Source organism: Cibotium barometz, chromosome 4 (assembly GCF_041138505.1).
Source record: "Cibotium barometz isolate CiBa-2024 chromosome 4, ASM4113850v1, whole genome shotgun sequence".
Taxonomy (NCBI): domain Eukaryota; kingdom Viridiplantae; phylum Streptophyta; class Polypodiopsida; order Cyatheales; family Cibotiaceae; genus Cibotium; species Cibotium barometz.
The window spans coordinates 33,710,430-33,730,638 of record NC_141049.1 but is presented as its reverse complement, the minus strand read 5'-3'; positions in this window follow the sequence as shown (position 1 = coordinate 33,730,638).

Sequence of the window (20,209 nt, the reverse complement as noted above, 5' to 3'; positions counted from 1 at the left end):
CCACATTGAGTTTTTGAAATTTTACATGTGTTTCAAGTGTTTGTTGGTGTTGCCTCTTCATCAAGCTCTTTTGTAAATCTTACCTAGGACATGATTGTATTTGAAAATTACCTAAAAAAAGTTCCAATACTTGCACAACCAAATTTGCATATGTTCTTGTGATACTTTGTAGTATATAAATTTTGAGATCCATTTGTTCACCATCCACCACTATGATTCTCCATTTACACCTTTCTTGTTCGTTAAGTAAACCTTCAAAAGAAGAGATATTCAAGTTAGAAGAAAGTTAACAAGCCAAACTCTATCATCCACATAGACCATGTACACCAAACATGTCCATGGGGCACTTCTTTTGGCAAGCATTCTTAGCGAGCAATATTTTCTCCCTACATCTTCTCTACCATTCTCTATCTCTATTATTCCATTCCCCATCCCCTTCTCTCTCTATCAAACTCATCACACCCACTTTCACTTTCTCCTCCCCCATGTCTCTTAGTAACCCTCTCTTCTTCCCCTTACACCCATATTTTCCAAGCTTGTAAATGTTGCCTTACAATAGGCTAGCTTGTTTGAAAAGGTACCTCATCCAATCTTGGTTCAAGGACCTATCACTTGGGGTTGATTCACCATTTGGTATTTTAGACCTATGGTCTGTAAGAACATGTATTGTGTTAGTGAAGTCAAATTAGTAAAATGATACAACCAATTGTGCATGGTTTATTAACAAGATAAAACAAGGGCACATGGCCAACAAAGGAAATAAATTTTGTAGTCAATAGGTGATGATGATCACATATACCATGACTAACCCTTCCCTTTCCATGGTAGTGTAGTTCAATTTAGCATCATAGCAAAGCACACTAGATACTCCATCCATGGTAGTGTAGTTCAATTTAGCATCATAGGAAAGCACACTAGATACTCCAACTTGTAACACACATCTGATGGCAACCTTTGATCCATCTATATGTAAAGGGAAAAGATAAGATCGAAATTTTGGGGGCAAAAGAGGGGGGGGGGGACGAGGGCATCACGAAGCGAGATTTTTAGAGCAAGCTTTGGAGCAAGATTCTTCATAGCTTATTTGAATCAAGTAAGTACATATTACATCAATTAAGTCTCTTAGTTCTTTGATTTCTAGTTTGAGGCTTAATCATGATTAAGACTTGTTAGGGCTCTAGTGTTCATTAAAGCTGATCATTAAGGGCTTCATTAGTTTGTGGGTTTATTTTTATCAAAAGTTAAGGGACTATCATGGTTCCTTGCCTTCACCTCCTCCTCCTAGCCTAGACCAGCCTGGCCTTTAGAACCCTCCTCATATCCATCCTCTCTCTCTCTCTCTCTCTCTCTCTCTCTCTCTCTCACATTCCTCTCTCTCTCCCCTCCCTCATATTCCCCTCTCTCATTGTCCTCTCTCTCAATCTATCTCCCCTCTCCTATTAATCATTTCTCCAACCTCTCTCTCTCTCTCTCTCTCTCTCTCTCTCTCTCTCTCTCTCTCTCTCTCTCTCTCTCTCTACTCACCTTGCTCTCACTCACCCTCTCTCTCCCTCTATCACTCAGTCTCTCCTATCTCTTACTATCGTCATTTACATAACTATCCCCCTCAATATCTGTCCATGCAAACACAAAACAGACTTCCATATGTCCATCACAAAGAGGATATTAGTAACCATTGAGAGAGAAGAGAATAGAGGTCAAACACAAAAGAGAGTTGCATATGCCCATCATTAAGTGTTGATTACAAGAAGCATATTTTTAATTAAGTATTGATCGCGCGATCGAGAAGAAGAGAGTACAAACACAAAAAGAGCTTCATATGTCCAGCATTATAGACATTATAATTTGGCCAACGGAAATAAAACCTCATTATAAACAATACGCTCATCTAGAACTCTACACGGATTATGTCTCTCTTTAAATCTCTCACGACTCTCACAAGGTCTCTAGTCCCAATATCTAGCACCACATCTCTCAAACGATCTAGTAGAACTTCTTTCAAAAATCTCTTCCACATTGTAATTTACATGTTTATTAAGATACCAAAGTTATTAAACTATCACCACATTCCAAAGTAAACTTATTTATGTAGATTAGGATAAAAACACTCACCTTTGTATGCATATCCACAACTGTCTAATACCCACTTCTCTACTCTGTCTTCATCCTTCTAGTAGTCTAGCTCAGGTTATACATAAGATAGTACCAATGATGCCCTCATAAAGACAAACTGCTGAGAGCACAACGTAGAAAGACACCAACATGAAGATGAGCAAAGAGAACCACTAGCCTGAAAACATAGACCTGTGTGGAGAAAAGAAAACGCAGAAGAGAGAGCGAGAAGCCGATACAATACCCAATACATAAGGGTGAGAGGTAGGGCCACATATATATATGGCCTAGGCACTGATGGTTAGCCAGCCGCCCAAAACAGGCCCGACAATAGCCAGATGTCCACGACCAGCAAAAAACCACCAGTTGGCTATAAAAAACAAAGTCGGCTAGCACATGCAAGTCGGCCAGGACATAGTCCAAGCGGCTAGGTTTGAAAGCAGCCAGTCGGCACACTATTGCCCCACGACCACAAAAATATACGAAAAAATAGGGAAAACTGGAGAAACACGTAATGGGCAGGCACACTCACAACAAAGGCCCTAGTGTGTAATGGGCAAGCACACTCACAACAAAGGCCCTAGTGTGTAATGTACAATCAGGAGATGACTGCTAACACCCCCTTTGAGCTCCTGGATGTGGCACCAACCCCAGTGAGCTGGAGTGCTATCGGAGCATCGCCTAAGGTAGAGACTTTGTGAAGAGGTCCGCTACATTGTCCTCCGTCGAACAAAACTCTAGAAAGATGTCATCAACAAAAAATCTTCTCATGAACAAAGTGACTCTCGATGACAGTGGGTTCTACCAGTGGAAACCCAATCTCACCAAGTAACTTTTGCGATCGCACCACCTCGCAAGTAGCACCATAAGCAGCCTGGTACTCTGCCTCTATAGACGAACAAGGCAATAGTTGGCTGCTTCTTGCTACTCCATGAAATAGCTCCTGAGCCAAGGGTAAAACCATAGCCTGATGTAAATCTCCTCGTGTCTATATCTCCTCCCCAAACTGAGTCACTCCAACCGTGGAGTTTGACTCCATCCGTCTTGTTCCCCCTCTAGTATCATAGAAGAGTCCAAGATCCTTTGTACGCTGCAAAAATCGCAAGATCCGGAATCCTGCATCCTAATGAGTCTTTAAAGGCGTTCGCAGAAATGAGCTCAATAGTCCCACCGGGAAGCTAAAGTCCACTACTCAAAGAAGATAAAACGCCAGTGTCCATTATCTCCAAGTGCACAAAAGCTAGAGTCTTCATAGTTACTTCTGAGGAATCTGCACCCTGCTCGGTGCTCCACTGAGGACATTTTCGCCAATAGTGGCCTTTCTCACACAATTGTTACGGGTCCTGTTTGCCTTCAAGGCGTCATGATCCATGTCCGGCTCCTGCTTGGAAGACCTCTGTTGTGAAGACTTCCCTTTGCCCTTACTGCAGCCTTTCGCCTGCTGCTGCTGGCTAGTTAAGGCCTCAAAACCTCCGCCCTGTGTGGAGGGTTCATAAAACGCTCTTCTTGGTCCAAGACCATGGGCACAAGCTCCTCCCATATGATGGTGCTGAGCCTGCCCCCCATTGGTGATCAAAGAGGAGTAGAAAGCTGAGTACTGAGAGGTCAGATGAGACAGTAAAGTGATGGCCATGTCCTTCCCCAGCCTGAAGAACCTCCTGCCTGCTGAAGAGCCTGCAACTTGTTGATTTTCTCCTGCATCGTTGAAGACTTTGCAGGATCCATCATCTGCATCTGCACTATCAAAAGGAGATCCACTTCATGGGTGATACCTTGTTATACAGAGAAGCCAAATGCTGCCAAATCCCTTTGGCTAGCGTCGTATGTTTTATATGATTAATCACTTGTGGTGTGCAATTAAGGAAGATGAAAGAACACACACTGGCATTGACACGATCCCACAACTGTGCCCTTGCCTCTCGTTCTTTCCGAGTAGAGGGTAACAACTCAACATCCTCCAACTCCGGCCGTGGAACACCAACCACAATGAAATCAGCCAAGTCATAAGACTCCAACACAAACTCCATCATTACCTTCCATATGCCATAGTTAGTCCTGTCCAGCTGTTGATCCATCAAAAATGTGGGGAGAGTAGGGATCTTCACGTGCTTCTCAGCCATCTTAAGAAATTCTGCCATCTCGGGGGGGTTACTTTGGTCTTGTGAAGGGAGGGTGGGTTGGGAAAAAAATGAAGAAGAGGTTGCAAACTAATATGCAAGGTGGCTGTCCAACGGTGATGGCCGCCTTCTACCCAATCTCCAAGTCCGAACAACCCAAGAGATCTCCAATCAGCACCAAAAAACCAATAGTCCCGCAAGCTCTCCAAATCTCCTGCAAGCTCCAAGGTCTTCAAGAAACAGTCCCGTAAGCTCTCCGATGTCTCCAACCTTCAAGCCACCTGGGGCTCTGATACCATGTCGGAATATGCAACGGATATGAGACAAACTGTTGAGACAGCACAACATAGCAAGAGACCAACATGAAAATGAGCAAACACAAGAGAACCACCAACCTAAAAACATAGAGTTGTGTGGAGAAAAGCAAACACAGAAGAGAGAGAGAGAGAGAGAGAGAGAGAGAGAGAGAGAGAGAGAGAGAGAGAGAGAGAGAGAGAGAGAGAGAGAATGCAGGAACTCTGCTGTATATACAAGATCCGGTACAATACCTAATACATAAGTCTGAGGGGCAAGGCCACATATATACATGGCCTTGGGCTATTGGTTGGCCAGCCCAAAATAGGCCGACAACAGCCAGATGTCCACGACCAACAAAAAACCACTAGTCGGCCAGAATATGCAGGTCGGCTAGGACATAATCTAGGCGGCCAATTCTGAAAGCAGCCAACTTCACACTGCTATCTCACGACCACAGAAACAGGGAAAAATATACAGAAAAATAGGAAAAATTTTGAGAAACACCTAATGGGCGGGCACACCCACAACAGAGGCCCTAGTGTGCTCCTAGTGTGTAATGTATAGACAAGAGATGATTGCTAACACCTTCAAGATCTTTTGCTATCACAAAAGGTAAATAGGATTTCAAAGCTTCTTACCCTAAGTTAATTATGGAAGTTTATATATTAATGTCTTAAGGTTAAGTGGAGATGCATCAAAGTATTTAAAATACCTTTCTTGCCTTGTTAGAGTTCCTTTTAGCTGTTTCTTTGCATGCTATATGAACTCCTTCTCCTCTGCTGATATTTATCGTGCAAAAAATCCAACCTCAAGGGCACATTCTAAACACTTCAAGGCACATTCTAAACACTTCAGGGTCCCAAAACTCTATGGCTTGCAACTTTGGTGCACATTGTTTCCTCGAAGTTCTAGTGTGTCCACTACTCGACCAATGATGCCATTATCTCTAGTTCATTTCTCTCCATACACAATAGAAACCATCTGTTCAGAAACAAATACCACCAATACATCAACAAATAAAACACTAGTGATTATACCCACCTATAAATGCAATGTTGTGTTGCTTGCTTTACACCAGGGTATATCTAAACAATTCAAGGCAAAAAAATTTAAAAACAAACCCCACCCTTCCTATCCGAAGTGGGTGGGGTTTTTGAATCATTTTTTTTAAGAGAGAGAGAGAGAGAGAGAGAGAGAGAGAGAGAGAGAGAGAGAGAGAGTACATCACCTGGAGGGCATGTGGCCATTTATATCTTCTATTACGAAGAGAGAGAGAGAGAGAGAGAGGGAGAGAGAGAGAGAGAGAGAGAGAGAGAGAGAGAGAGAGAGAGAGAGAGAGAGAGAAGTTTTAACTTACAAAAATAAAACTAAAAATTTAAAACTCCACTGCTCCCCCATCACAAGTGGCAAGCCCCTCGCCACCTCAGATGGGGGAGGGGTGGAGTATCTCTTTTTTAAATTTTGTATTAAATTTTTAATAAATGAAACTTCTCTCTCTCTCTCTCTCTCTCTCTCTCTCTCTCTCTCTCTCTCTTTGAGAATTAGGAGTTTAAAGATAAAAGATAAATAAATATAAAAAATAAAAAAACCCACCCCACTTGCCCCCATTCCATCCCACCACTTGGACTAGGGGAGAGGTGGGGGTTTTTGTTTTATGTTTGAAATTGTAATTTTTCAAAATGAAACCCCTCTCTCTCTCTCTCTCTCTCTCTCTCTCTCTCTCTCTCTCTCATAGTTCATTGAAAAAATAAAATTAAAAATCATAAAACCCTCACCCTCCCCCATTTTTAAAATTTTGAATTTGAATTTCAAATTTTAACTTTCACATTTGATCTAAAATAATATTTTTAAAATCATTAAAAAACCCCCACCCTCCTCCCATTTTTGAATTTTGAATTTTGAATTTTAATTTTAAATTTTTAAAGCTTAAAAAATAAAATTTTAATCTATATTTTAATTCAAAACTCCTCTCTCTCTCTCTCTCTCTCTAACTTTGGCCAAGATGAAGACTGAGAGAGAGAGGTCTCTCTCTCTCTCTCTCTCTCTCTCTCTCTCTCTCTCTCTCTCTAGACCTCTTCATCTTGGCCAAAGCGAGAGAGAGAGAGAGAGAGAGAGAGAGAGAGAGAGAGAGAGAGAGAGGAATAGAGAAAGGGAAAAGTTGGAGAAAGAGGTTGAGAGAGAAAGGGAAAAGTTGGAGAAAGAGGTTGAAAGAGAGAGAGATAGAGGAAAAATAGAGTGGTAAAGAGTATATATATATATATATATATATATATAAGAAAAGAGAGGGAGAAAAAGAGAGAGAGTGGAATGGACAAAGAAAAAGAGAGGGGGAGAGAGAGTGGAAAGAGAGATTGTGGACAATGAAAAAGAGAGGGGGAGATGTTGAAATTTGTGGTGCCATTGAGGGCAAGGTATGAATAGAGGACCAAGATTAGGAGAATGCACGCACATCACACTTGGACATCAAATTTGTGGTGCCATTGAGGGCAAGGTATGAAAAGAGGACCAAGATTAGGAGAATGCACGCACATCACACTTGGACATTATCCCAGATGTTTGTAAGAGGTGTACCCTCCTCATATGAAAAGTAGCATTTTTAAGCAACGAGTATAAGTAGCTCTCAAGCCTCTCTATGAGTACAGTTTCCATCTTGTAACCTAATTGTGCTTGAGTCAAGCTTGATTAAGTCATTAGGATTATCATTATGTTGTTAATTAGGCTACTCCCACCACAGGATTAGTGTTTTGTAACCATAGATATGCATGCTTGAGGATTCATGTTCAATCTTTTGACATGGTATCAGAGCCTTCCTTTTCCCCCTTGAGCTTCTCCAATCTCATCCTTCCACTTCCCATTAGCTTTATCTAAGCTGTATTTTCACTAATCCCATTACTAATCTCATCTTATCCATTCACTCTACTAGTGTCAAGTTTGTGGAGCTTTCCATTTCTCCTTCTCTTAACCATGTCATGATGACAACGGAATTAGTGGGAGCCTAGAGAGCTCGACCGTTCGGACAAGGCACGGACGGGGTTTAAAGGAGCCAAAATGACCAAGTACGGACCTAAGAGTGACCGGACACTAGTGAGACTGGTCGGGTACATGTGAAGAGCAACCAGCTAATAAAAGAGTTGGGTCTAATCTTAGAGGGTCATGTTTATTTTGGTTGTGGTTGTTGGGAGGAGAACCTAGAGCTCCTAGCACTCGTGTCTTGGAGAAGAGAGACGTGGAGCTATGGCTGCTGCTACACTGGTATCAGAGAGCGTAAATCCTCATCTCGCTGAATGCTGTAATATCCTTAAGCGCTGAACACTTCAACATCCTCAAGAGCTGAATGCTGAAAGCTAGGGAAGAAGCTCGATAGCCTGAGGTTGGCCCAACAGTCAAGCGGCCACCACATAGTGGCCTTTGTGGCTAAACAAACCACCCTTGCCGCCGACTTTGACAACGCCAACAGCGCCCGTCGACTTTGAGAGCACCAGTCGACGACTTTGACAGAGCCAGCGTCGCCTGTTGCCTGAAAGATGCCGCTCTGGGAGCCGCCAAATTGCAGAATTCAAAGAAAAAGAAGAAGAAGAAACCGCGTTGCAGGGTGAACTCCAAGTTTCACCAAATCTCAGAGATTTTTTTTTAAAAAAAAAAGAGAAAAGAAAAAAATCAAAGGTTTATACTAAGGTATAAACCCTTGTATTCAAGAGGCTATTCCGAAGGTGGAATAGTCGAGAGGAATTTCTAGCCTTCTTATGAAGATTGGGAGGTGCTTCGCCATGACAACTCTCAGATTTTCATACTGTATCGACGATTTCACTTCGAGCTAACAATCCGGTTGCTTTCCTAGAGCTTGGATTTGATTATTCTCTTGCATCGCATTTAGAGGGAGTCTAATAACCCTAATGAGTTCGTAAGTGGAGATCCTAGTCGTTTGTCGGACACGAAAAAGGCAGTGGCCAATCCTGGTGTTGCGATGACCGACGATGATCTTCTTGATGATAATTTGGTCAGCACTAAATATAGAGTCCAGTACTTTGGATATTAAGGCCAAGTACGATAAGATACTCCTCTTTCTTCAGGAGTTAAAGGATAATATGTAAGCTTCTACCACTGTAAGTGCTTTAGTGGGAGGGATGCCAATGGCTTCCACCCATGGGGGCAACATGAATGTCGGTACATCTCACTTTAGAGATGGTGTTGCTATTATAAAAGATCTAAAACCTCCAACTTTTAATGGGAAAGAGAAGGAACGCAATAAGGATGCGGTCAATACTTTTTTACAAAAGTGGCATGGATTACGTCACACTCCAGAGGAGATACACATGCTTGAAGCGAGCTTAACTCTAGAAGGTAAAGCATACAAGTGGTGGATGAGCGCGGAGTCCGGAAATCGGTCTACTACATGTGCTGAATTTGAAAGTGCATTCATGAAAGAATTTTTTCCAGAGAATGAGATGGATTGTAATTAGGAAGCATGGGACAATTGTGAGATGAGAAATCTCACATTGGCTCAGTATATCTCCAATTATCGAGAAATCATTCTCAAATTGAAAGAAATGGACGACTTCCAGAAAATTCGTGGATTTAGACTCGGACTATAACAAACAAGTTAAACAAAATGGACGACTTCCAGAAAATTCGTGGATTTAGACTCGGACTATAACAAACAAGTTAAACAAAATGAGTTGAAAACTTTAGAAGAAGCAATTAAGTTTGCTCAGATTTTTGACGACACTATCAGAAAGAAAAAGCGTGCGCAGAATGCACAACAAACATCTAGTGTGTCGTCCAAGGGTTCCAAGCATCAAGGTCAAAATAAAAGAAAGGGACCTAACCAAAAGAATAACCAATCTAAGAAGACTAAAGGACCACAAAAATTTCTCAAGCATGAAGATTTTGAAAGAGCTAAAAAAATAAATAAATGTTTTCATTGCATGGAAAAGAGTCATAGTAAACTACAGTGTCCTAAGCTAAAAGAAAATGAGAAAAATCAATGTGATAAAAGTAAAACCTAAGCAAGTGAACACCATTCAAGTTCTCCCTCCATTATTGATGTGGGTGCCAACATTTGGACCCCATGAGTTAAATCGAATGCATGGTCACGTTAGGTGCGAATTATGATTGATGATAGTGCCACGCACAATTTCTTGAACTATACTTTAGTCAAGAAATTAAAGCTGCCATATAAAGTCCAAGTGATCCTAAGTGTGTGGTTTCTTTGATTAATGGCTATGATAAAGATGTCTAGGATACAATAGTTCGTGATGTTCCATTAGTCATTCAAGGTCATGAGATGCATTTGGATTTTTCAAGTTATGCGTATCACTCGAGTGGACGTTATTCTAGGTCGTGAGTGGTTATATAACATTGGTCCATCTTTGTCTAGAAGTTATTTGCATAATTCTTTTGAGTTTGAAGTAGATGGCAAGAAAGTGCGCTTGCAAGGTGAACATGTGTTATGGGCTACCACACAAGAGGGAACTCAATGCATTCACCTTTGGGAAGAGCAATAGAACACAACTATTGTAGGGCACTTACCAATGCTTCGAACTTGTGTCCCTTGAGGTCTCCAAGCTCACTTGAGAAGCTCCAATCCTCCAAGCTTCACCTCCACGTTGTCACCATAGAGTCGCTCACACCACCACACAAGGCAATCACTCTCTCTCACTCCTCAATACAAGCATGCAACATACAAGTATAGAGAGGCCACAAGTGCTTGAATTCTCTCTCTCAATCTCTCTCTCAAGACAAAAGCAAGAGCCCTCATAGCACAAAGGGAGATTGAGTCCATTCATTTATGAGAAAATGACTTATATACAATCGGCCCTTATTCACACTTGGGCACCCAAAACTTACTTAACTAAGGCCTTGGGTGGCCAATATCTCATAATGTACAACTTTTATAGTGCCTTTGCATGACACTTATCAATGTCCTTAAATGGAGGAGCATATTTGTTAATCCAGAATGTGATTAACATCCCCCCTACCTGATATAGGTTCTATCCTCAGAACCTGTTTACCGAGGTCGAAAGACCTAGTTATCGGACTTGTGAGTGACGATAGAAGTTTCGACGACTGAAGCTTTTTTAGGGTTTTTTTGAATGCAGCGTGTGATCTGTCGACCATGTCCTCGAATGTGACATGCATATATGATGGTAGACACCTTAGTGATGATAATATAACATCATGACTCTGTCACTTAGTCCTTGATTCAGGTCGAACTATAGTTGATTAGCACCATATCCATCATATATTTCCTTGGGTTGATCTATCAAGACCACAAGCAGTTTTAGGAATCGAACATTGGCTACAATTGCCGGGTCCGGGATATAGCGCCATGCATGTATCTAATTCAGCATTTGCTTTCTTTGCTCTCCTATATCTATAAATGTTGCTGGCATGAATATGGGAAAGTTGTAGCACACATGTGAATCCCTTTGCTTTGCCTCTTGAAACTCCAATGGTGTCCACCTTAAATGGCATGTACAAGGGATCTACTCTTTGTGTTGGTGGTGCACACATATATTGATGGCTATACTCTGGGATTGTAAAGTACTCTTTTCTCCAATCCGGCTGTAATTTGAAATCCTCCAGCTTGGGGTTAACATCATCTGTGATAATTGTTGTATCATCCCCTCCTTATGTGGACTGGATTAGCCTTCCTTCACCTACGGAAGTAGTAACTTATTAAATGTCACAATCCTTATTTCCAACAGATCTGCCAAATGTGGATTTGCCAGCTTTGTGTGCCATGCCACGTTGGACCATAACGTGCCCTCTCCAGCCAAAGACAGTAGCTCATCTAATTCTGGTCTGGGTGCTCAGAGAGGGTACGGTACATAGGGTTGCTTCTTTGGTGTGACATCTGAGTATGCTTTGGGTAGAATCCTCCGAGTAGGTTCAAAGGGTGTTATTTGCATTAACACCTTGAACATGAGCTTTGGTTTGAGCGGATTCCCGGCTCTTATGAAACCTTCGTACTCTGCAAACAGACAAGGACTCAAGAATAGAATCATTAGTAAATTACTTAATTGTATCTTGTGGTGGAGTGTGACTTATCCCTTGAGTTGGCCATGGTGGAGACGGATAAGGTGCTGGTAACTCCTCGGTGGCGAGAGTGTTAGTGGGAAATTCTAAGGGTTGATAAGGAAAAGTAGAACATATACAGCCGGCTTGAGATTTGTCAGTAGGCGGAGCACTTGGATATGGATTAAGTAATTTACTGCGACATTAGAATATACGGGGGGGTAAGTAGGATTAAGTGATGAACTTGATGTTTCTTCTTGACCATGTGCTGAACTTGGGGGTGGGTGGCTGGGTTTGCGGAGCTTCATAAAGTCTTGTAACTCTATGATATCCTCCAGAGTTATGTTAGGATACTCAATATGTGTTTTATTAAAAGTATAAAGGACGGTAGTTAGCATAGCTTCTAGATGTTTGTGAATATTATGATATAGTTTGAGAATACCAAAAGGATGATATAATGAGAAATCACATAGATTTAAATGCTGGTGAGTATTATATACCTCTAGCCACCCATGGCTTATGATCCATTGATAACTTTGGGCTACAACCTCGTAGTTGGCCGGTGTGTCAGGAATATCATCTAGAATAAACATGTCTAATTTATCGACGTTGTTATCTAGGATTTCGGAGTTTTGTGGCACCCAACACCAACTACGAAGGTTGAGCACAATGGGGTGCAAGGGATAAAAGTAAATATCTTTAGGATCACTTAGTACTAAGTCCCCTTGAAAAATTCCCATGATGATGGTAGGATGAGCATCACGTTCTGTGTTTTGTTTAATAAGTGTTAGTTCTCCTAGGCTTAGGTCATCAGACATGTTTATATCACATTGAAGTAAATAGAGGGTTAGTGTAGACAAAAAGAGAGTCAGAGTTTGAGGAGGGGCCCAAGGAGTTATTCGCAAACTGACCTATTTTTTCGAGGCTCGCTCCTCAAGCAGTAGTCGCATCTTGTCTGTGGGTTCTTGTCATTAGCTACGTTCTTGGATGGCCAGTTGGCGTTCTAACACTTGGATGTGCAAGTCCTTGGTGGAGAGAAGTTTGAAATAGCGGTTTCTCTTACCATCCTTGCAGGCATCCAGCTCTTCAAAGCGCCTTGTTACTTCTTCTTATGCTCGTCTGGTGGTAGCCTCCCTTCCATGAGCCTCTGTAATCCTTTGAAGTCTTTCTACAACCAATTCTTGGAGCTGCTGTGTGACTTGCACCATAGCATCTTGGTGTGTAGCCATCATTATCTACATTTCGGACTTATTGGTGTGCTGATGGTCTCATTGAGTGCTCTAATCTTCTCGGCATTTGTTTTGTTGTTATGTTCTCTTTCTTGTTGTAGTTTGAGCACTCTTTGTTCTACTTCCTTCAGAGTTAAGGATAGTGTATGGAGTTGTCCTTGTAGCTCTTCTTTCTTGGTGCTAGGGAGGTGTGCTTTAGCTCTTGTAGTTGTTAAGCATGGATAGCCGCTTACTCTTGTAGTTGTTAAGCATGGATAGCCACTTGCTCTTGGTTATGCATGACTTCCCTTTGAAGTTGCTCTTTGGCTTGCTCCAGCTGCGCTTTCAAATCTGTATTCTCTTTGATCTTTTGCACAATGGTTTGGCTCATAACCAGATTGTTGTTTTCTGCTTGGTATCTAGCTTCCTGCTCCTCAGCCACCTTTAAGCTCTTTAGGATAACATCCTTATGGGTTGCTTCTGCTGTTGTGAGGTGCTCTTGCCATGTACGTACTTGGTTGGTAGCCTCTTGAGCTTGCTTGCATAATGTTGCATTGCAGTCATGAAGCATGTGGGCCATGAGGAGATGGCACCACTATACACGTTGCTCTTGCTCCCATAGAGCACTTGTTTGTTGCGGCCCCTTCCAGTATAGCTTGTGGCAAGTTCAAGAGTTCGTCCAGTCCCTCCACAGTCTCTTGAAAGAATCTTTCATAATCCAAATTAAAGAGGATAGATGTTTTTGGTATTACCTCCTCATCCTCCAGACGTCGCCTTTTGTTGGGACTTGGTGTATCTTTAGCTTGTGGTTATTTTCCTGTATCCAGTGGTTCTTCTGTGAGTTGTACTAGGAGCGATGTAGCTTCTTCGGGTCCTTGGGGATCTGTTGTTGGCAATGTTTCTGGTTCAGACTCTTTCTGTAACCCAGCAGAGGTGTGTTTGACATTGTGGAATTCTTAAGGGGGGAGAAAGATTCTTGAATATTAATTGGGCTCTAGACTTTGAGGAGGAGTTAGATGCTGTACTTTCGTCCTCTCTTGAGTTGTTGTCAAGCTGATACTCGCTTCCTGCTGCCCCTGTACTTTTTGGTATGACTTTATTTCTTGTGCTAGCTTAGTCTCAATCCTTTGTGTCTCTTCAGTGACATTCGGTATAATGCCCCTCATCTTTTTCTTAGTCTTCTTTTTTCTCCCTCTCTTGATCTCCTTCATGATCTCTTAAGTCTCCATCAGCACGGCCTGTCCTTCCTGCATTTCTTTAGTAGTCACTGTTGGTTGTTCTGTCAAGAGTGCCAGTTGCATTCTTTCTTCTGGTTCCAGATCTGGAAGGTGCCTCTAAGCCACATGATTTAGCACCTGTGTCATTAAGTATGAGTTGTAGATCTTTGACTAATGGGCCTTTAGATAATTCTCCATCTCTTGTGGATGTAATAGGCCTAGTCATCCTCCTTTTCCTCATGTACCTTGGCTATCCTATTTAGTGGCACCTAGTTGTACCTGTCCCTGTCTTCACTTGCATAATTAGTGACATTGCCCTGCATGCCTTTTCTGTTACTTCATCCTTGATATTGTCATATTCTACTCCATTAGAGTTGTACAAACTCTTCTTCAGCATTGCATCTAGGGGCATCTTTTCATAATTATGTGTAGCTGCAGAGCCTCACGTATTCAGTCCTCCGTGATCAAAACTTACTTTGTGGTGCCATCCACTTTAGTTACTGTCTCCCTCTTGGTGGTGGCCTTATCGTATGTCTTGATGTACTCCGCACATAGCTCTGTATCAATGTTTCGAGGGAGACTCTGTGTGCCACCTTCTCTAGCTTTTCTTTGACTTCGACATCCTCCAAAATTTGTACACTCTGGACTGTGGTACTATAAAGCTATCTTTCCATGCGTAGTGTGGAGTTCTCTGCTGATGATCGCGCCATGGAATACCTGGGCATACTGACCCAGGTAGCTCAGCTTCGGGCCCCGTGCACGGGTCATCTCTTTTTGCTCACTGGGGATCCCGTTGCATTGGCCTGTGTCACCGCCGGGGTCTCTGCGGCTTTCGGGTCAGATGTTGTTAAGGTTGACATCTTAAACCCGTATATGTCGATTTTGCACACGATGAAGGAAGGAGAAAATCGATGAGAGCCAAGCTCAATGGTTGCATTGTGCACACGATGAACGACGAATTAAAAATGACAAAAAGGAAGGAATTTCGATTTTATGGCATAGCCGTCTTGGACTGGGCGGCTGCCTTAATGAAGAATGCTACGTGTCTTCCTACTAACGATCGATCGAGAAAAAGTAATCGTTTTATGGCGTAAACTCCTTTGGACCAGTTCACAGCTTGAACCTTTTAGTGTAATTCACGGCATGAATTGCTTAGAATGTTTCATGGCGTGAACTGCTTAGAATGTTTCATGACGTGAACTGTTTTGTATCAGTTCATACGACGTGAACTGTTTTGTACCAAGTGTGTGCAAGATTGATACCCTATATTTCTCTTCATGCTCAATCACTCAACCATGCATTCAAAGATTGGATGAAGTGAATGATACTCATGTTTACCTTGTACCCATTTTTGAGTAATGGATACCTTCATCTTTTTATTGCCATGGAAACCAAGGTAGTACTTTGGCACTTCTGGGCAGGTGTTGTTGCAGGCGTTTTAACTCCATGTGAGAGTGCTTGATTCTTCCCTCCACCCAACAACTGAAGAGTGTTTCTACCGAGTCTTGTGGATTGGGGTTTGTATTGGTGTCTACTTGTTACACCTTTTTTCTTCTTCTTTTCAATGACCTTGTCCAGCTCCTTGATCGTGGTGGTGAACAAGTATTGGTTTTGTTATATTTAGCCTATCATGTTGGATTAGCTTCTTCCTTCACACCAGTGTTTGTGCACTCCTAGCATTTGTTTTAGTGGAGTTGGTTCTGAATGCCTTTATTGTTCTTTTCTTTATATTTGGAGGTATTTGCAACAGTGGCCATTGGGTGGACTTTGGGTACCCATACTATTGTATTGCCCAGGTAATAACCTTGTGCCATTAGCAAGTCCTTTCGAACCCATTTCTTACGAGGGCTTTGTGGAGTGTTGTTTTGTTTGGAGTACCACCAGCTTACCTGTGAAGACCATTTCTATCCCTTGTCTCCTCTTTGAACCTTTCTTCTTGATTCCTTATTGTCGCCCTTCTCAGCTTTGTATACCTGGTTTCCAAGTTGACCCTTAGGTGTAGGGATTGCGGAATCGATGCCTTTTCTGCGACATGAGCTGATGTCACCATGCTTGGTGTTTCTATATTCTCAATCATGGCTTGCTTCCCTGTGTTTATCAGGCTCCATAAGGGTACGAAAATGATATTGTTGCCCTCTTTCAGCAGTGCTGTCCACTTTTCCCATTGGAGATTATAGTTACTGGGGCGGCAAATCAAAGATCGTCCTAGGATCATTTCCTCCTCCATTGAACTTGCAGGCATGACAAAAACCTTTCCAACCAAGGAATTATTTCTGATGGAAACATTAACACTTAGAAATCCCTTAGCTTTCATAGTTGTTAAGTGCACACTGCGTACTTGTGCATTGGTGGTGTCAAGGTGCAGTTCATCTAAAGCTACCCATGTCTCATATGAGATTAGGTTATGACTTGATCCCGTATCTATCAATGCAATGCTCGTTGCATGACATTTAGCCATAGAGATTCCCACCCTGAGCCGCACTGGCTCAATGTTTAGTTCATCTTCGTCAAGCAGAGCTAGTGAAGCCTGAAAAGATGCAGGGGAGAAGAGAGCTTGAGCTCTTGCAAAGCACACACACACTCACAAAACCCTAAAAGAGAACACACAAGGTGAGAGGCTGAAATTCTTCTTCTCCTTCACTCAACACTCAACACACCATATACAAAGATAAGAGTACACTCAATATGAAAAGGTACTCAACCAAATACATACTAGGGTTCTCTATAGTGTGAACCCAACTAAATGAGCTGGTGCTATAACTATGCTACTCTCTAGAATGGCTGTCACACAGCCTATCATCCCACTGGCCGCATATCACCCATGATTTCACCAACCATGCCAGTGGTGTGAGTGTGGGGTCTATCCCCCAAGCGGGTCATCAGTGTCCACCGCCTCACTAGTAGATGAGCTCGATATCTCAACACTCCCCCTCGAGCTCAACTCCATCTCATGTACACCAAGCGAAGCCCTGAATTTGCGAAGCTTCTCTGTACCCAATGCTTTGGTGAAGATGTCAGCGACCTGATCCTGTGTGCTGACATAAACAAGGTCAACGTCTCCTTCCAAGACCTTCTCTCTGACAAAATGGTAGTGAACCTCTATATGCTTCGTGCGAGCATGAAAAACTGGGTTCCTGGCCAACTGTATACTGCTAATGTTGTCATAAAAAATGACAACTTGTCTATCCCATTGATAGATCCAAATCTGTAAGTAGCTTTCTCAACTAAGCTACCTCACATGCTGCCATAGCAGCACCTCTGTACTCGGCCTCTGTGTGCTGGATAGAGCAACTGTAGGCTGCTTCTTGCTGCTCCAAGTCATAGCAGCACTCCCCAAAGAAAACATGAAGCCACTAGTAGATCTTCTATCTGAGATACTACCAGCCCAATTAGCATTTGTGTACCCATGTACACATATCTCTGTCCCAGTTTTATAAAATAGTCCACAATGCAAAGTAGACCTCACATACCTTAGTATGCGTCTGAATGCATCCAAATGCGGCTTCCGAGGAACCTATATAAACTAACTCACCAACCCAACAGCATAGCTCAAATCCGGCCTGGTGATCGTCATGTAGATCAAGCTTCCTACTATGCGCCTATACATAGTAGGATCCTCCAAAATCTCTCCTGAATGTGCACTCAACTTGCCATTTTGATCCAATGGCACTGAGATAGGCTTACAGTCTGTCATAGCATACTTAGACAACATGTACAAGTCATACCGTCTCTGTAGTAATCCAATACCATGTGGTGACCTAATCACCTCAATGCCCATGAAATATCTGAGCTCCCCCAGATCCTTCATCTCAAACTTCTATCTAAGCAAGATCTTTACATCAAAGATCTTGCATCATGGTCCCCCATAATTATTAGGACATCTACATAGATGACAACAAGCAGAACCCCTCTATCATTGTGTCTCACATACAGCGAGAAATTTGCATTGGCTACATGAAAGCCAATAGTGACAAGATATTCAAAAATCTTGTCAGACCATGCTCTTGGTGCTTGTTTTAAGCCATACAAGGACTTCTTCAACTTGCAAACATGCTCATCTCTCTGAGCCACTAGACTCTCCATCAACATGAGAATGCCCTGCAAAAATGTCAGTCATACTAAGGGGCTCAACCACTTTCTCTTTGCCTTTATGTGATGTACTAATCACATTTGCAGGACTGGTATTATGACGTAGCCTATCACTCCATGGTCTATCAAACAACTGAACCACTAGATGAGGACTCTCCTGGTCTACTCAAAGACTGTGATTGCTGACTTGCATTCTATGCAACCATATTTCCACTCACATCAGCCCCTACAGCTTCTTTTTTAGCAGCATACCAGCTGCTCATCTCATAAAAAACAACATCCTTGCTTACCCTCAACTCACGTGTAGCAGGGTTATAACACCTGTATCCCTTTTGCTCAAGGGAATACCCAATAAACACACATTTTTTAGCTTTTGGATCCAGCTTAGTTCTCAGCTCATCTGGTAACATGCACATATGCAATGCATCCAAAGACTTTCAGATGAGACAAATCAAGTTTTCTGCCAGTAAACCTCTCCTGTGGAGTTACATCATGTATGACTGCAGTTGGAGTCCTGTTCATGATGTAAACTGCTATAGAAACAGCCTCAGCCCAATAGCTATGCAGCATATTCTTCTCTCCCATCAATGCTCGTGCAATCTCAGCAGTGTGCCTGTTTTTTCGCTCAGCAACTCCATTTTGATGCGGAGTGTATCTGTATGTAAATTGTCTCCAAATACCATTCTTCTTTAAAAATTCAGACTCATTGGAGAAGTACTCTCCCTCTCCATCTGACCGTAGGCACTTTACATATTTCCTTGTTTGCTTTTCAACCATAACTCTGAAATTCTGAAAATGAGTGAATACCTCACTCTTCTCCTTCATGAAGTATACCCACACTTTCCTTGTGAAACGGATCCCATCAAGTGGGAAGACTCCGTTGGACACCCACACGCTTAATAGCACAACTTTAAAACCACAAATTTGAAATGGACAACTTAATACAACTTGAAATTGAAATGAAATGAAATGGAAAGATGGACACCAGCACTGGAGTCAAAACGGGCCGACCCCCCCCTCAATATATGATATATTTATTGGGAGTATTTAACAAATACAATGCTCCATGGGTTCTAAGAACCAGATGATGTCCATGTACATATGAAAACAGTACCAAACAAAATAGGCTCGAAGTCGAAATTTGATGTAGATGTTCGAAGCAGAGTGACCACTAGCGTGGTCCAGTCTCTACAGTCCTGTGCTTTCACTGGACTCCGCGGAGAGCGCCTCACTTGTGTTTCGAGACCACGCACAAATAGGCGCTCTCGTACTAACGCCTGGCTCTCCCGATCTCAGCACCTTTGGACCGAGGTTCTCCAATAGAGCTTGGACAACCCGGCACCACCGAACGGGTGTGGCCGTATAGGGAGTCGGGAATCCCTTATCAAATTTAACACAAAATACTTTTACTTAAATATGACTTACTTGTGGATGGCAGATAGAGAAATCCAATACCCATGTGTGCAGTTACTTGAGAGAGACAGAGGCACAGCATGTCGAGAGGTAGATGCTGTATGGAGATGAAACACAGCCTATATGGTTGCCAGGCTACAGTGGAGAAGAGATGACAGCTTGCAGTTACACTAGTGATTTCCATGCTTGCATGTGGGTGACTAGTGTGGGTAGGTGACCATGCCCACCCCCACACTCACTTAAGTGGGGCTCCCCACCTTGGCCCCTAAGTGGGTGCCCACTTTTAAATGAATGTGAACACTTAACCTTATAAAACAAAAGGTTAGAAATAAAATATTAAAACATGTGCGATATACTTACCACCTGTTCACATGCACCAAAACTCATCAGAATACAGAGCAAACTTCACGACTCACTGGCAGGCGTCCCCGCTCAGTAAGTAACACGTCAAGCAGGCAAACACAAAAATACAAGTCATGCGAAAACAGTTTCAAACATGCAAAATGTGTGTGCATGTGCAAATAGTAACATGGACATATCTCCCATTCATGGAACAAGTACAAAATATTTGTCGGCACAAAACTGGCACGACATAAAAACATAAAAACCTGGTCTTCCTATGGAGTGACAGTCCCATAGGTAAGACACAGTTCCAGGCACGAGTCTCTCTATGGTGTGACAGTACCATAGGTAAAACATGGCACGAATACTGGCTCTTCCATGGCGTGACAATCCCATG